We start from the raw sequence: 16,217 nt of genomic DNA, 5'->3' as shown, positions 1-16,217 counted from the left end.
ATGATTTATTCTTTTTATTAATGAGTAGTGTTCTATTTGTTTATCCATTTACCAACGGATGGACATCTGGGTTATTTCCAATTTTGGGCTATAGGAATAAAGCTGCTAGAAACATTTGCAAACAGGTTTTTGTATGAACATGTTTTCATTTCTCTTGAGTAAATACCTAGGCGTGAGCTGAGTCATATGATAAATATATATTTAAAAGAAACTTCTCTATTGTTTTCCAAAGTAGCTACAATATTTTGCATTCCCACCAACAATGCATGAGGGTTTACATTTCTTTACATCCTCATCAGCCCTCTGTCTTGTGATTTTTCATTTTAGCCATTCTAGTAACCATATAGTAGCATCTTATTGTGGTTTTTGTTTGTATTTTTCCTAATGACTAATGATTTCAAGCAAATTTCAGTGCTTATTTGCCATTGATATATATTTTCGGGAGGTCTCACTTTGAGTCTATTTCTTTTTTTTTTTTTTGCGGTACGCGGGCCTCTCACTGTCGTGGCCTCTCCCGTTGCGGAGCACAGGCTCCGGACGGGCAGGCTCAGCGGCCATGGCTCAGGGGCCCAGCCGCTCCGCGGCATGTGGGATCTTCCCGGACCAGGGCACGAACCTGTGTCCCCTGCATCGGCAGGCGGACTCTCAACCACTGCGCCACCAGGGAAGCCCGGCAGGCGGATTCTTAACCACTGTGCCACCAGGGAAGTCCCGAGTGTATTTCTTTCAATTACTGACATTTCTAACAACTACCATGTTTGGTAAATTGTCTTTGTGTAGGGGTTTGAGGATTCTCTCGGGAAAATGCATTTTAAAAAAACCAGGAACTCATGGATTATAAGTCTGACTTCATAGTGTGACCTTATTAAACAGAAAATAATTTTTGTTGACATTTCTGAGTCACTGGTGCACTGATGGCACTACCTGGACACCTGCCTGGTGTTAAATACAACAGTAGGAATTGAAAGAGCTCTTCTTTGTACTTTTGCATGGAATATAAGATACTGAGGACTCCAGCACATCAGTGGCTATGTCCACTGGTATTCACCTAGAGAGTTGGGAGCTGTCATGATTCAGAGAGGGCACAGCGTCTAGCATCACGAGCAGAAATAAAACTACTGCCTGGTAAGCACTGCAGATATTTGTCGGGGAGAGCCAGTACAGGAAAGGAGTGAGGAAATGGTGGGCCTATATAGTGGTCTACAGAACTGCTACTTAATGCTTGCAGTGCCTCATAAAGACCCCAGGAAAGACATGCTAGGGTACTTCATGGATAACTGGAGGTGCTGGTGTTCCCTGGTTTTACTTCTGCTGATTAAAATATGTGTCTAGATTAATCTCCTGGGGCTGCCATAACAAAGTGTTGTACCAAACAGGTACCTTAAACATCAGAAATACTCCACAGTTTTAGAAGGAAGAAGTCCAAAATCAAGGTATTCAAGGGTTAGTTCATTCCAAAGGCTGTGAGGGAAAGTCTCTTCCATGCCTCTTCCCTAGCTTCTGGTAACCTCAAGTATTCCTCGGCTTGGAGACAAGGTTCTCTGTGTGTCTTCGCATCATCTTCTCTCTGTGCATGCGTGTCACTATGTCTAAATTTTTTTGAAAGGACACGGTTATATTGGATTAAGACCCACCCTACCGACCTCTTCCTAACTTGATCATCTGCAAAGACATTATTTCCAAACAAGATCACATTTACAGTACTGGGGGTTAGGACTTTAACATCTTTTGGGGATCAATTCAGCCTATTACATCGTCAACCTATTAACTGTATACTTTTAGGTTTCTGTTTTTCGCTTTTAAAATTAAAAAAATAAAGTGTCTTAAAATTATAGGAGGCAATAAAAATCTCCTCAAAGTGCTGAGAAAAAATATCCATCAATCTTGAATTATTTTTTCCAGCTTTATTGAAATATAATTGACATATAACATGTGCAAGTTTAAGGTATACAGTGTGATGATCTGATACTTATATATTGTAAAATAATTACCACTATAGCATTAGCTAACATCTCTATCATATCACAGAATTATCATTTCTTTTTGTTGTTCAAACATTGCAGTTCTATTTTTTAAAAATAAAGCTGCATATTTTATTTTTCATTTGTAACATTTAATAATTCATGACTAACTTTTGGATTTACGGAGATCCTAGCTTAGAACAATTATTCTGAGAACTCATTTTGTAGTGTCTTCATGATAAGCTTTGATTAAAGGAAATTAACTGTCATCTTAATGTTTACTGAGGAATCTGAAGTAGAAAGTAGTCACAGAAAAGAACACTCCTTTTAATATACAGCATTTTTAATCAAAATTACCAAGAATTAATCTAATTTCTACTACTCCAATTTCCCAAAAATGAAGGAAAGCATTTTTCACAGAAGATGATCTCCTATGATCTCTTCATCTACAACCCCCTCATTTATCACTCATGACATTTTCATGTATAGTGAATCTGTTTGTATTTTTCCACCAACTATGGTGACACAGCACAAGCTCAAATCACTTCTCTTGAAGCCTTATGTGTATTCTCAGGAGGTGAACGATATTAGCCTGGGAGTCAAATATTGCTGTTGTCTTTTGTATGTAAATTTCTTAAAGGAATGCGAAGCGATCTTTAATTTCAAAGGGTTGCTATAAAATGAACAAATATATGAATATTTTTTATTTGTTGCTAGTTTTTTTCTTTATACTATTCTAAAAAAGAAGTAAATGCTTAACATGCTATTTTCCCACTTTCAATCATTTCAGAGGAGTGAAATGTCAACTCTAAGTTTAGGGGAACTGTAAAAACCTAGAATACCTTTATTTTTATATATTCTGAGCATTTCTGGATGTATCAGTTATCCCTAAGGTATTATAAATCTCAGGCATACTTCCTATGTTCCAAACATAGCATACATACATGAGACAACTTCATCCTCTTAACCAGTGAATAGCGGAGAACTGATTTCTGCATTTGTAGCCTACTTTTTATCACTCCTCCCATGCATTATCCAAAGTTCCCTTGCTCTTTCAGAAGTCCGGCTTTCTCAATCATCCCTGAAGCAAGAAAATTTCCATTTGACTCAAATTTATCAAGGATCTCTTGGTCAAACTCCATTATTCTTGTATTCCTAAATAATAATAACGGCCAATATTCTTGAGGATTTGGATATGCCAGAGACTTATATTTTTTACATATTGTTTAATTTTATTTATCTTATATATATTTTTAAAGTTCTAACATCTTCAAAACAACCCAGATGAGGAAAATGAGGCTCCAAGAATAACTAGCTTGTCCAAATCATATAGTGAGAAAGTAGAGGATGTGGGATTTGAACCCAGACATTAATCTTAAGAACCTGTTTGATCACTAAACTCGACCACCTTCAAGGAGCCTTGTGTCTGTATAATATCTAATGGCATATTGACATTCATGACTAAAGTCTAGTAAGGCTAGAGAAATGAAGTTAGTGCTGAAAGAGAAACTGCTTTAAGCCAACCCCTACTGAAGTCTGAGTCAGAGGAAAACCTACAAAGTATCTAGCTGTAGCAAATCGAGAAGTTGAGGCTAACAGAGAACAAGTTACTTGCCTTGCTGGACATCGCAATAAATCTGAGTCAAACTTTGTATTTTTCACTCCAGGGCTTTGTCCTCTACCTTACACTCATGTGTTTGATGATCTCTCGTCTCAAAAGTAGCACATATTAAAAGATAAGGCTGAGCCTTAATCTTTTTATCCCCAAATGTTAACTTATTGCTGGACTTAGCTTGTTGCTGACAGGCTGAAATCTGAACTGAATTAAAGACACTATGTATACTGTTTGTGCTTTCTTCTAAGAGGTGGTGTCTTTTGACTTAGTTTCTTTAGTCACTGAGGTGAACATTATTCTAATTGGTATTAACTTCAGTAACTATGAACTCTCCCAAGTGACCAAAACGTGCAAAAGCATTAAGTACCACCTGTTCAAGTCATTTATCTATTATATATTGATCCCTAGTACCCTGTGTTTCCAAGGTCTCATGCCATTTGAATTGAAAATATCGTAAATAATTTTATAAATTCACAAGAATCTAACCAAAGGTAAGAGAAAGATCTGTAAACAGATTACTTAGATTATAGTTATCAACAATCAGTTAAATTTTAATACTGCTATATCTACACAAAATTCATAAAATTAGATTTCTAACTTTTACAATACATGCTACTGCATTTTCTACAGCAGCCAGTAAGATGTGTATACATTAATCTCCTGACAAATATTAGCTGTAATTCCTCCTATTTCATGTTACTTACATTTTACACCTTGTTTCTAAATATATTTTGTTGAATTTGAAATCCATTGCCATAAAGCAATAGGTTTATTTTATTTTTATAATAACAAACTAATTATATCACCATCCTTCATGTAGGTTTTCTTTCCTCTCCTTAGAAAGCTGTGATCTGCCAAAATTTTAAAGACTGAGGTTTTAATAGAACCCCTCTAACAACTATTTCATAGCTAGTTACTTTTTCAATGTATACATCGTGATAACAGTTGGAGTATAAGAGGTCAAGAATGTGGCTTTTATAAGCAACACATATTTCTGTGCAGATGGTCTGGAGAGCAAAGATGATTTTTAAGAGAGAGAAAATATCCTAATAATTTATATATTTAATTATGTTATATTTGAAATGATATATTTGGAGAGTAAAAGGAGATGTTTATTTTAAAAATGAAGTACCCATACCCTCCCTCCATGCATACAAACTAGAAGAAAATTAAACACAGTTTACCCTTAAACAACACAGGTTTGAACTGTGCAGGTCCATTTATATGTGGAATTTTTTCAATAAATGTACAGTTGGCCTTCTGTATCTGCATGTTTCACATCCATGGATTCAAACAACTGCAGATTGAATTTCAACCTGCAGTAGGTTGAATTCATGGGTGCAGACCCTGTGGAAGAGGGTGGACAGTTATACACCATTTTATATGAGGGAATTTAGAATTCATAGATGTTGATATCCACGGGGGCCCTTGTAACCAATCCCATGTATACCAAGGGACAACTGTACTAAATTCTAGTAGTTATTACAAAGATGACACAAGTTTAAAGATGTGTGAGAGAAAATATAAGCTGAAATAAATAGTGAAGGCTGTAAAGGGAGAACAAGTATTAAAAGAGTAAGAAAATATGGGTTGGCAGAACAACAAGTAATAAAACAGGTGCTTGACACAAGTAGAGAAAGACAGAAATAAACTCTGTGCTCAGACCAAGATGCATGCTATGAAGAAAAAGAGCAAGTCCAATGTAAAGTCCAAAGTTTCAAACACAGACAAAGGAGGTACTTATATTACTAATTCAAAATGACACATGAGGATGGTAGTACTTCAACTTTATCAACCTGAAATTGGAATACAGATGAAATTGAATGGTGAGAGACAGGAGGTAGGGAGGGTGTGAAGGATGCTGACAAAATGACTTGGGCCTGGTGTGATCAGGCACTGGTTAAGGCTTAGGCACTGAGACCAAAAAAGCAATATTTTCAAAGGCTTTGTTCAGAGACATATTTAAAGGTATCATTATATACTGAAGAACCTCCCAGGTTATCACAAGTAACACAGGTGTCAAAAGCCGACCTTTGACAGATAAGAAATTCATAAATGAAACAAACTGTCCAATATTGCTGATTTTACATTTGATATGTTCAAACTGTACCAACATTTACTAAGGATTATTGAAAAAAAAATCCTGCAACAGAAATATTAACAAGGACATTTAAAATTAGCTGTAACGGGAGTTGTTCTGGTCCAAGATGGTGGTGTGGAAAGACACTGAACTCACCTCTTTCCATGGACATACCAAACCTACACCTACATGCAGAGCAATTCCTCCTGAAGAAGAACTGAGGGCTGATTGAAGAGCTTCTGCACAATAAATATTAGAGGGACCAAACAGAGACAGGTTGGAGAGATGAAGACACGGTACTGTTGGGAACTTCACCTCCGATACACTGACCTGCAGTAGGGCGAGATATCACTGAGGGGCCCATGTGTAGAGTTACCTGCCAGGGGCACAGTGAAAAAACAGCAGTTTCAAGGGCACCTAAACTACATGTGAAGGAAACACATTTACTAATCCTAGAGCATCTGCAAAATAGGTGGGGAACTGCTGGAACTCTCTGTAGGATCAGAGGGACCAGAGAGTATGAGTTTTGCATAGCCTCTCTACCTTGATAATGTGGGCAGGAACACAATCCAGCACTCTAGCTAGGCCATCAAGGGTGCCCCAGTGTACCCCAGACCCCTGGCCCAGACCAGCTATAGCCAGCTCCCCAAGGTGGGCCTGACACAGCACATCTTGGGGCCCCTCTGGCGTGCACCTACTCCAGTTCCAGCCAACCCACCAGGGCATCCCCGGCAAGGCATACTATAGGACCCACTGGCCCACACGCACTCCAGCTCTGTCTACCTGGAGTCCATACAGGGGACTCTCCTACACAAAGCAATGCCTTCAAGACTGGGAGAGGTCGCTGTTTCACCTAATTTATAGAAACAAACACAGAAAGTCAAACAGAATGTAGAGATAGGAATATGTTCCAAATGGAAGAACAAGATTAAAACCCAGGCAAAAAACTCTAATGAAATAAGTAATTTAACTGATAAAGAGTTCAAAATAATAGTCATAAAAATACTCACTAAACTTGGGATAAGAATGGAGGAACACAGTGAAAACTTCAACTAAGAGGGCTTCCCTGGTGGCACAGCGGTTGAGAGTCCGCCTGCCGATGCAGGGGACACAGGTTCGTGCCCCGGTCCGGGAAGATCCCACATGCCGTGGAGCGGCTGGGCCCGTGAGCCATGGCCACTGAGCCTGCACATCCAGAGCCTGTGCTCCGCAACGGGAGAGGCCACAACAGTGAGAGGCCCACATACCACACACACACAAAAAAACCACAACTTCAATTAAGAATAAAAAATATAAGAAAGAACCATTTACAGCTGAAGAATACAATAACTTTGATGAAAAATACACTAGAGGGAATCAGCAGCAGATTAGAAGATATAGAAGAATGGATTAGCAATCTGGAAGACAGAATAGTAGAAATCACCCAATTTAGAACAGCAAAAAGAAAAAAACCTAAGAATAAAAATTATACGATCATCTCATTAGATGCAGAAAAAGCATTTGACAAAGTTCAATGACCATTTATGAAAAAAACTCAACAAAGCGGGTAGAGAGGGAACGTACTTCCACATAATAAAGACTATATGTGACAAACTCACAGCTAACATGATATTCAATGGTGAAAATCTGAAAGCTGTTACTCTAAGATCAGGAAGAAGACATGGATGTCCATACTTACCACTTTTATTGAATACAGTCCTAGCCACATCAATCAGACAAGAAATGGAAATAAAAGGCATCCAAAATAGAAAGGAGAAGTACAGCTGTCACTATTTGCAGTGAAATGATACTATATATAGAAAACCCAAAAAACTATTAGAATGAATAAATATATTCATTAAAGTCACAGGACATAATTAACATACAGATATCTGCTGCATTTCCGTACACTAATGACAAACTATCAGAAAGAGAAAGTAAGAAAACAATCCAATTTACAGTTGTAACAAAATGAATAAATTATCTAAGAATAAATTTAACCAAAGAGGTGAAAGAACTGTACTCTGAAAACTTTAAGACACTGATGAAAGAAATTGGAAACAACACAAATAAATAAAAAGATATACTGTGCTCATGCGTTAGAAGAATTAACACTGTTAAAATGTCCATACATTGTTGATTACAAAGCAATCTACAGATTCAAATCAATCCCTATCAAAATTCCAATGGTATTTTTCATAGATCTAGGACAAATAATCTTAAAATTTGTATGGAACTACAAAAGACCCTGAATGGCAAAGGCAATCTTAAGTAAGAACAAAGCTGGAGATATCACACTCCCTGATTTTAAACTATACTGCTAAGGTATAGTAATCAAAACAGTTTGTACTGGCACAAAAAGAGACACACAGATCAATGGAATGGAAGAGAGAGGCCAGAAATGAACCTACACTTATATGATCAGGTAATCTATGACACAGGAGGCAAGAATATACAATGGGAAAATACAGCTTTTTAAATAAGTAGTGTTGGGAAAACTGGACAGCTACACACAAAAGAATTAAACTAGATGACATTCTTTTTTTTTTTTTTTTTTTTTAGATGACATTCTTATACCATATACAAAATCAAACTCAAAATGTGTTGAAAATTACCTGAAACCATAAAACTCCTAGAAGAAAACATAGGCAGTAAGCTTTTCGACACTGGTCTTAGCAACACTTTTTTGGATATGTATCCTCAGGCAAAGACAACAAAAGCAAAAATAAATAAATGAGACTATATTAAATCAAGAAAGCTTTTGCACAACGAAGGAAATCATCAACAAAACTAAAGGCAACATACTGAATGGGACAAGATATTTGTAAATGATATGTCTGATAAGGGGTTATAATATCCAAAATATACAAAGAATATACAACTCAATATCAAAAAACAAACAATCCAGTTTAAAAATAGGCAGAGGACCTGAATAGACACTTTTCCAAAGAAAACACACATATGATCAACAGGCATTTGAAAAGATGCTCAACATCACTAGAGTCATAAGGGAAACGCTAATAAAAAACACCATGATATCACCTCATACTGTCAGAATGGTGACCATCAAAAAGACAAGAAATAAAAAATGTTGGAGAGGATGTGCAGAAAAGAGAACCTTCATGCACTGTTGGTGTGAATATAAATTGATGCAGCCACTATGAAAAACAGTATGGAATTTCCTCAAAAAATTAAAAATTGAACTACTATATGATACAGAAATCTCACTACTGGGTATTTATCCAAAGAACATGAAAACACCAAGTCCAGTAGATATATGCACCCCAATGTTCACTGCAGCATTATTTACAATAGCTAACATATGGAAGCACCCTAACTGTCCAAGATGAATGTGAAAAGAATAAGGGGCATATAAACACAATGGAATATTACTCAACCATTAAAAATTAAAATCTTGCCATTGGTAACAACATGAATGAACACAGAGGGTATTAAGCTAAGTGAAATAAGTCAGACAGAGAAAGCCAAATACCATATGATCTCACTTATATGTGGAATCTAAAAAAACAAATGAACAAACATAGAAAAACAGAAACAGATTCATAGATACAGAGAACAAATGGCTGGTTGCCAGAACGGAGAAGGGTGAGAGGATGGAATAAATAGGTGAAAGGGGTTAACAGGTACAAACTTACAGTTATAAAATAAATAAGTCACAGGGATGTAATGTACAGCATAGGGAACATAGTCAATAATATTTTACTATCTTTGTATAATGACATCATGGTGATCATTTCATAATTTATAAAAATATCAAATCACTATGTTGTACACCTGAAACTAAAATAATATTTAAGTCAATTAATAGTTCAATTTTAAAAGTATTAAAAATTTATCTATAATGGATATATACATTCCCAATATTATTTAGAACAAATACTTATATCGATCAGACCTAATTACATGATGTTCTATATTAAAGCTTGGGCAACTAAGTTAAAATGGCAAATGGTGGACAAATAAAGAGATGATATAATTAGATCATAATTTAATATTACATTTATATGATTTATTGAATGAGATATGAAGGGAGAGTATTGTTCAAGAAACAGTGATATGAAGAATGCATTATTAGCTTAATAATATAAAGAAATACGAATTTTGGCAAGGATCATGTAGCATATAGAGTAATATTGGATCATATGTAGCAGAATACAATATCCTGTATTTTAGGAGGAAAAAAGATATTAAGAAACTTTTTTACAGTGTATAATGTTAGACAATGGGTAAAGTTATAGTCAAATGATTGTAAATAGTCTCAAATACTACACATGCTATATTAAATATATAGAAAGTCCTAAATCAGTAGAGTTATAAAGATACGTCTTACTCACTAAGATTTATTTAAAAATTGAAGAAGCCTTCAGAGTGCCAACATTCTAATTACAAGAATGAAGTAAGACACAATTAAAAGTGGAGTTTGAATAAATGGAGCAAAAAGTCCAGCTCAGAAAAAAACTGCCCTGATAACACTCCAGATTTATCTTGGCATGGATGCTTGGTGTTAATTGGGTTAGCTTCATGGGCAGTCACAAAGGGCCCTGGGCTTAGTAAAGCCCCTGCACCTGTTAAATTTTCTGCTGTTGCTGTCTAGATATTCTTCATATTTTTAAACAAAGGGCTCCATATTGTCATGTAGCAGGTCCTGTGCATTAAGATCATTATAATGAAAACAGAAATCTTTAAATAAAGTAAACAGTAATGGTAAACAAAGCAACATAGGGCTTCCCTGGTGGTGCAGTGGTTGAGAGTCCGCCTGCCGATGCAGGGGACAAGGGTTCGTGCCCTGGTCCGGGAAGATCCCACATGCGTGGAGCGGCTGGGCCCGTGAGCCATGGCCGCTGAGCCCGCGTGTCCGGAGCCTGTGCTCTGCAACGGGAGAGGCCACAACAGTGAGAAGCCCGTGTACAGCAAAAAAAAAAAAAAAAAAAAAGCAACATATATTCTGTCAAATGTTACCTTGGTAGAGGGTTTGAGTTTGGGAGCAATTTGAAAAGAAAAGTGAGGAAATAGAAGGGATTTGCTGATTAATCAATGGACCACATGGTGCTGTGTGTTCCTGGACATGATGACTGCCTGTCACTTCTCATTGCCACAATGTGGATTACTGTAAGAGTGTAATAAGCCAAGAGTGTAAGAAGCTCCATTTCCACACATATCCTGCCTACCACAATTACTTAATAACAAAAATTCCCACAGGTGGTAAAGTAGTATAGTTAACAAGCAAAGGAGAACTCTGACCTATAATTTTGAAAGTTAGAAGGGACTTAGCTAAGGGACTAGTGCTATTAATTCATTATCTGCCATTATGAATCTTTTCTTTTATACCCATAGTTACAAGATGAAGGACAAAAACAATGGATGTTTATTTTATTTTGTGATTTAGTTTAAAGCATAAAATACTCCTACCTCAACCCCCCACAATGATATACCAGCCCAGCATTGTTCCTCAAACTCAAAAGAATCTAATTACTTATTTCCATTTTAGCAATGGACCACAAAAAGGCTATTTTACAATATCTTATAAGGTAAAAAACACCATTTAGTTACATAACCCCAGATAAAATTAAATTGAGTATTAACACACCTTATCTCAATCCAGCTTGAAGTTAAAAAATGAGCCATCTTTAGAAGACATTTCTTTGTAAACATATTTCACAAAGTTTTGGTTATTCCCATGTTTGGTTATTCCCATGTTTCCCATATTGTTCCAGAGCCAGAGCCCAACAAATACATGGACAAAAGCAAATGACATGGTGACGCAGACCAAACTCTTTACTCTTCAAATTCTAATCACTATAATCCTCTTACCCCTTAAATAGAGTTTTCAGGAACTTGCATGACAGAGAGAGACCAAAGTATTAGAATCACACTTTCTTAGTCTGTTTAATTTTTAATGGATTCAACTATTTTTAGTAAAAAAATAAAGTTATTTTAGAAATTCTGTAGTGATAACCTTTTGACAATTTTCTTTTATCTTAAGAAATCAATTATTTATTTCAAGGATGAATGAACAAAAAACATATCAACTAAGCAATCAGTAACATCAATCAGTGATCAGTAACATCATGGCAGAAATACTACCAAATAAACTGTCCACATGAAACATTGTCACCAATATCAGAATTTATATTAAACATTCTTAGTCATACTTCTACAACTTCTCATATGTTAATCCAATTCTTCATCCACAGTCCCTCTGATATCTCTATGAATTTTGTAGGTTGCCTTCAAATTTTATTTTGGTATTGGCATTATTCATAATGTTAACACAGCTCCAGCAAAGCTGAAATGGGAGCAGAGAAGTGTGAGAAACAAATCTTCCCTAAAAGTATTCAGACTTATCTTCAACCTGATCTTTGAAAACCTGCAAGCCTAGGAGAGTTACAATTTTTTGATATCTAGTTTTTTTTTTTGGCTGTACATTATAAAATAGTTTAATATTCAGTGGAATTTATTGACATACTAGTTATTATAAGTTGTATTTGAGAAGCAAGATCACTTTATTGAATTAACCAATTTCTAGAAATGTCCATGATATATAGGGGTCTTTTAGTTATGTAATGCAATAGTTCATGGAAAAACAGAGGAGAAAAGAAACTTCATTAAGGTTAACAAACATATTAGGATGTAATGAAATGTCAGCCTGATCTATAATACAAAACCAAGAGAAAGCAGCCTTTTACATTTGATTTATAAACATATCCAACATCATAAGATTTCAAATCATATTAGAAATAATTTTTATAATATTGTAAGTTAAAAATATACTGGGCATAACAAATTAAGTCTCAACAGATTTTAAAAGGTGTATATCATATAAAATATCTTCTCTCACCACAACAGAACAAAGTTAGAAATCAATAACACAAGGAAAACTGGAAAATTCACAAATTTGTGAAAATTAAACAACAGACTCTTAAACAACCAATGGCTCAAAGAAGAAATCACAGGGAAGTTAGAAACTACTTAGAGACTAATGAAATTGAAAACATAACCTACCAAAACATAGGACACAATGAAAGCAGTGCTAAAGGGGATATCTATAGCTATAAATGCTCACATTAAAAAGAAAGAAATAATTAACAAACTACCTTTACAACTTAAGGAACTAGAAAAAGAAGCTAAACTGAAAGCTAGCTGAAAGGAGGAAATAATGAAGATCAGAGCTCAGATAAACAAAACAGAGAATAGAAAACAATAGAGACAATCAATAAAACCAAAAGTTTTTTTAAAAAGATCAATAAAATTGATAAAACTTTAGCTAGACTAAGGAAAAAAAATAGAAGACTCAAATTACTGAAATCAGAAATGAGAATGGGGACATAACTGCCCATTCTTCAGAAAATAAAAATAATAAGAGTGTACTAAGAATAACTGTATGCCAACAAATCAGATAACCTACATGAAATGGACAAGTCCTAGAAATACAAAACCTACAAAGACTAAATCATGAAGAAATAGAAACTCTGAGTAGATCTATAACTAGTAACTAGACTAAATCAGTAATCAAAATTCTACCAACAAAGGAAAGCCCTGGATCTGATGGTTTCACTGGTAAATTCTACCAACATTTAAAGAGGAACTAATAACAATGCTTCTCAAACTTTTCAATAAAAGTGGAGAGGAGAGAACATTTCCTAACTCATTCTGTGAGACCAGCATTACTAAGATACAAAAGCCAGACACACTATGAGCAAAGAAAACTATAGACCAATATCCCTTACTAGCACTGATGCATATATCCTCAACAAAATACAGTGAAATGAATTTAGCAGCAAATTAAAATGATCAAGTGGGGTTTACTCTTGAAATTTAAGGATGTTTCAACATACAAAAACTGTTCAATGTAATAGAACACATTAACAGAATGAAGGAAAAAAAAATCATCTCAACTGGTGCAGAAAATATATTAGTCAAAAGTCAATATCCTTTAGTGATAGAAATCACTCAGAAAACTAAGAATAGAAGACAACTACCTCAATATAATAAAAGCCATATATAAAAATTCACAGCAAATGTCATACTCAATGATGAAAGAATAAAAGCTGTTCCTCCAAGATCAGGAACAGGGCAAGGATACCTACTGCCACCATTTCTAGTCAACAAAATTAAATAGCCAGAGCAATTAGGCAAGAAAAAGAAGTAAAACCTATCCAATCAGAAAGGAAGTAAAAATTATCTCTTTTGTAGATTATGTGATTGTACTCACAGAAAATCCTAAAGATCTACACAAAAAATTGTTATAATTAAAACTGATTCAGCAAAGTCAATACACAAAAATCCATTATATTCTATACACTAACAATGAACATTCTGAAAAGGCAATTATAAGAACAATTCCATCTTAAATAGCATCAAAAAGAATAAATAAAATACTTAGGGGATTAACCAAAGAAGTAAAAGACTTGTACAATGAAAACTACAAAACAGTAAATAAATCAAAGAATTTTAGAAAGAATTTAAAGATATAAAGATATAAATAGAAAGAAATTAGAGACTTAAATAAATGGAAAGACATCTTATGTTCAATGTAATACTACCCAAAGCAGTCTACAGATTCAGTTCAATCCCTATCAAAAACTCAATGAAACATTTTGCAGAAGTAGAGATCTATTCTAAAATTCATATGGAGACTCAAAAGGACTTTGAATAAACAAAATAACATTAATAAAGAACAAAACCAAGTGGCATACTTCCTGACTTCAAAATTTACCACAAAGCTCCCATGTGGTACTAGCTAAAGACAGACATATCAACAAAAGGAAAAGAATTAACAGCCCAGAAATAAGCTTTTTCAAATGATTTTTCACAAAGAGGCCAACACCATTCAATAGAAGGACAGTCTTTACAACTAACAGTGCTGGGCAAATTGGATATCCACATGGAAAAGAATAAAGTTGAATGCTTACCTAATACCTTATATAAAAATTAACTCAAAATGGATCACAGACGTAAAAAAAGACCTAAAACTATAAAACTCCTGGAAAATATGGAACAAAAGCTTCGTAACATTGGATTTGCAAACATTTCTTAGATATGACACCAAAAGTAACAGGCAACAAAAGAAAAACTAGCAGACTGGACCTCATGAAAATTAATTTTTTTTCCTTCAAATTAAAGATATCCATATCTCTGACCCAGTGGTTCTCTTAAGACACCTAGACCTATACCCTGGAGGCATGTATACCAGATGATATGTATAATAAAATCATATAATATTTTAACCACAATATGTGCATCAAAATACATTATCAATAGAATAATAAAGATAACCCACAGAATGAGAGAAATGTTTGTAAATCAAATATCTGACAAGAGATTAATATCCAGAATAAAGAGAGAACATTTAAAACTCAACAAACAGAAAACAACCTGATTCAAAAATGGGCAAAGAACCTGAATAGACATTTCTACAGAGAAGATGTACAAATGGCCAATAAGCACATAAAAAGATGCTCAACATCACTAACCATTAGGTAAATGCAAATCAAAATACAATGAGATAATAACTCATACCCATTAGGATGACCATTACCAAAAAATAAAGAATAATAAAATAAAAATAAAATTAAAATAAAATAAAAAGCACAGAAAATAACAAGTTTTGGTAAGGATGTGGAGAAATCTGAACCCTTTTGCACTGTTGGTGGGTATATAAAATGTAGAGCTGCTATGTAAACAGTATTATAGCTATTCAAAAAATTAAAAATAGAATTACCATATGATCAAGCAATTCCATTCTTAGGTATATACTCAAAAGAACAGCTAAAAACATGGAAGTTCAAATATCCATTGTTGGATAGCTAAGCAAAATGTGGCATATACAAAGGAATATTACTCAGCTTTAAAAAGGAAGGAAATTCTAACATATGCCACAACATGGAGGAAACTTGAAGACATTGTGCTAAATGAAATAAGCCAATCACGAAAAGAAAATACTGTACTATCCCACTTATATAAGATACCTAGAGTAGTCTGAATCATAGAGAGTAAAAGTAGAATGGTTGTTGCCAGGACCTGTGGGGAGACAGGTATGGGGAGCTTTGCTTAATGGGTATAGAGTTCTAGTTTTACAAACTGAAGAGTTCTGGAGATGGATGGTGGTGATTGTTGCATAACAATGTTAATATACCAATGAATCATACAGTTAAAAATGGTTAAGATGGTAAATTTTATGTTAAGTGTATTCTACCACTATATGTACATATGTGTGCATGTGTGTGTGTGTGTGTGTATATATATATAATTTTACATAGACCTCACACATAGAGAATTTTGTACAATTACCATTTTGTTTTCTACTTATTATTGCCTGTATTAGGCCTTTTGGCCAGCCTGAAGCAAGAGAGAACCGTAACAGAATGAATAGGGATATTTGTCAAGTGGAGCAGAGTCAGTCACAGAATTTACTACAGAGACACAATACATAAAGAAAAATTTCCATGATTACATGAAAAATAATTTTCTCATCACTGTATACATTATCCTATTATGTGAATCAAAATAAAAATGACCTATGTATGTATATTTTAGACAGCATATACATGGGTCTTGTTTT

The sequence above is a fragment of the Delphinus delphis genome, chromosome 4 (genome assembly GCF_949987515.2).
Source record: "Delphinus delphis chromosome 4, mDelDel1.2, whole genome shotgun sequence".
NCBI classification, from domain to species: Eukaryota; Metazoa; Chordata; class Mammalia; order Artiodactyla; family Delphinidae; genus Delphinus; species Delphinus delphis.
Note: the sequence above shows the minus strand (reverse complement) of the source record.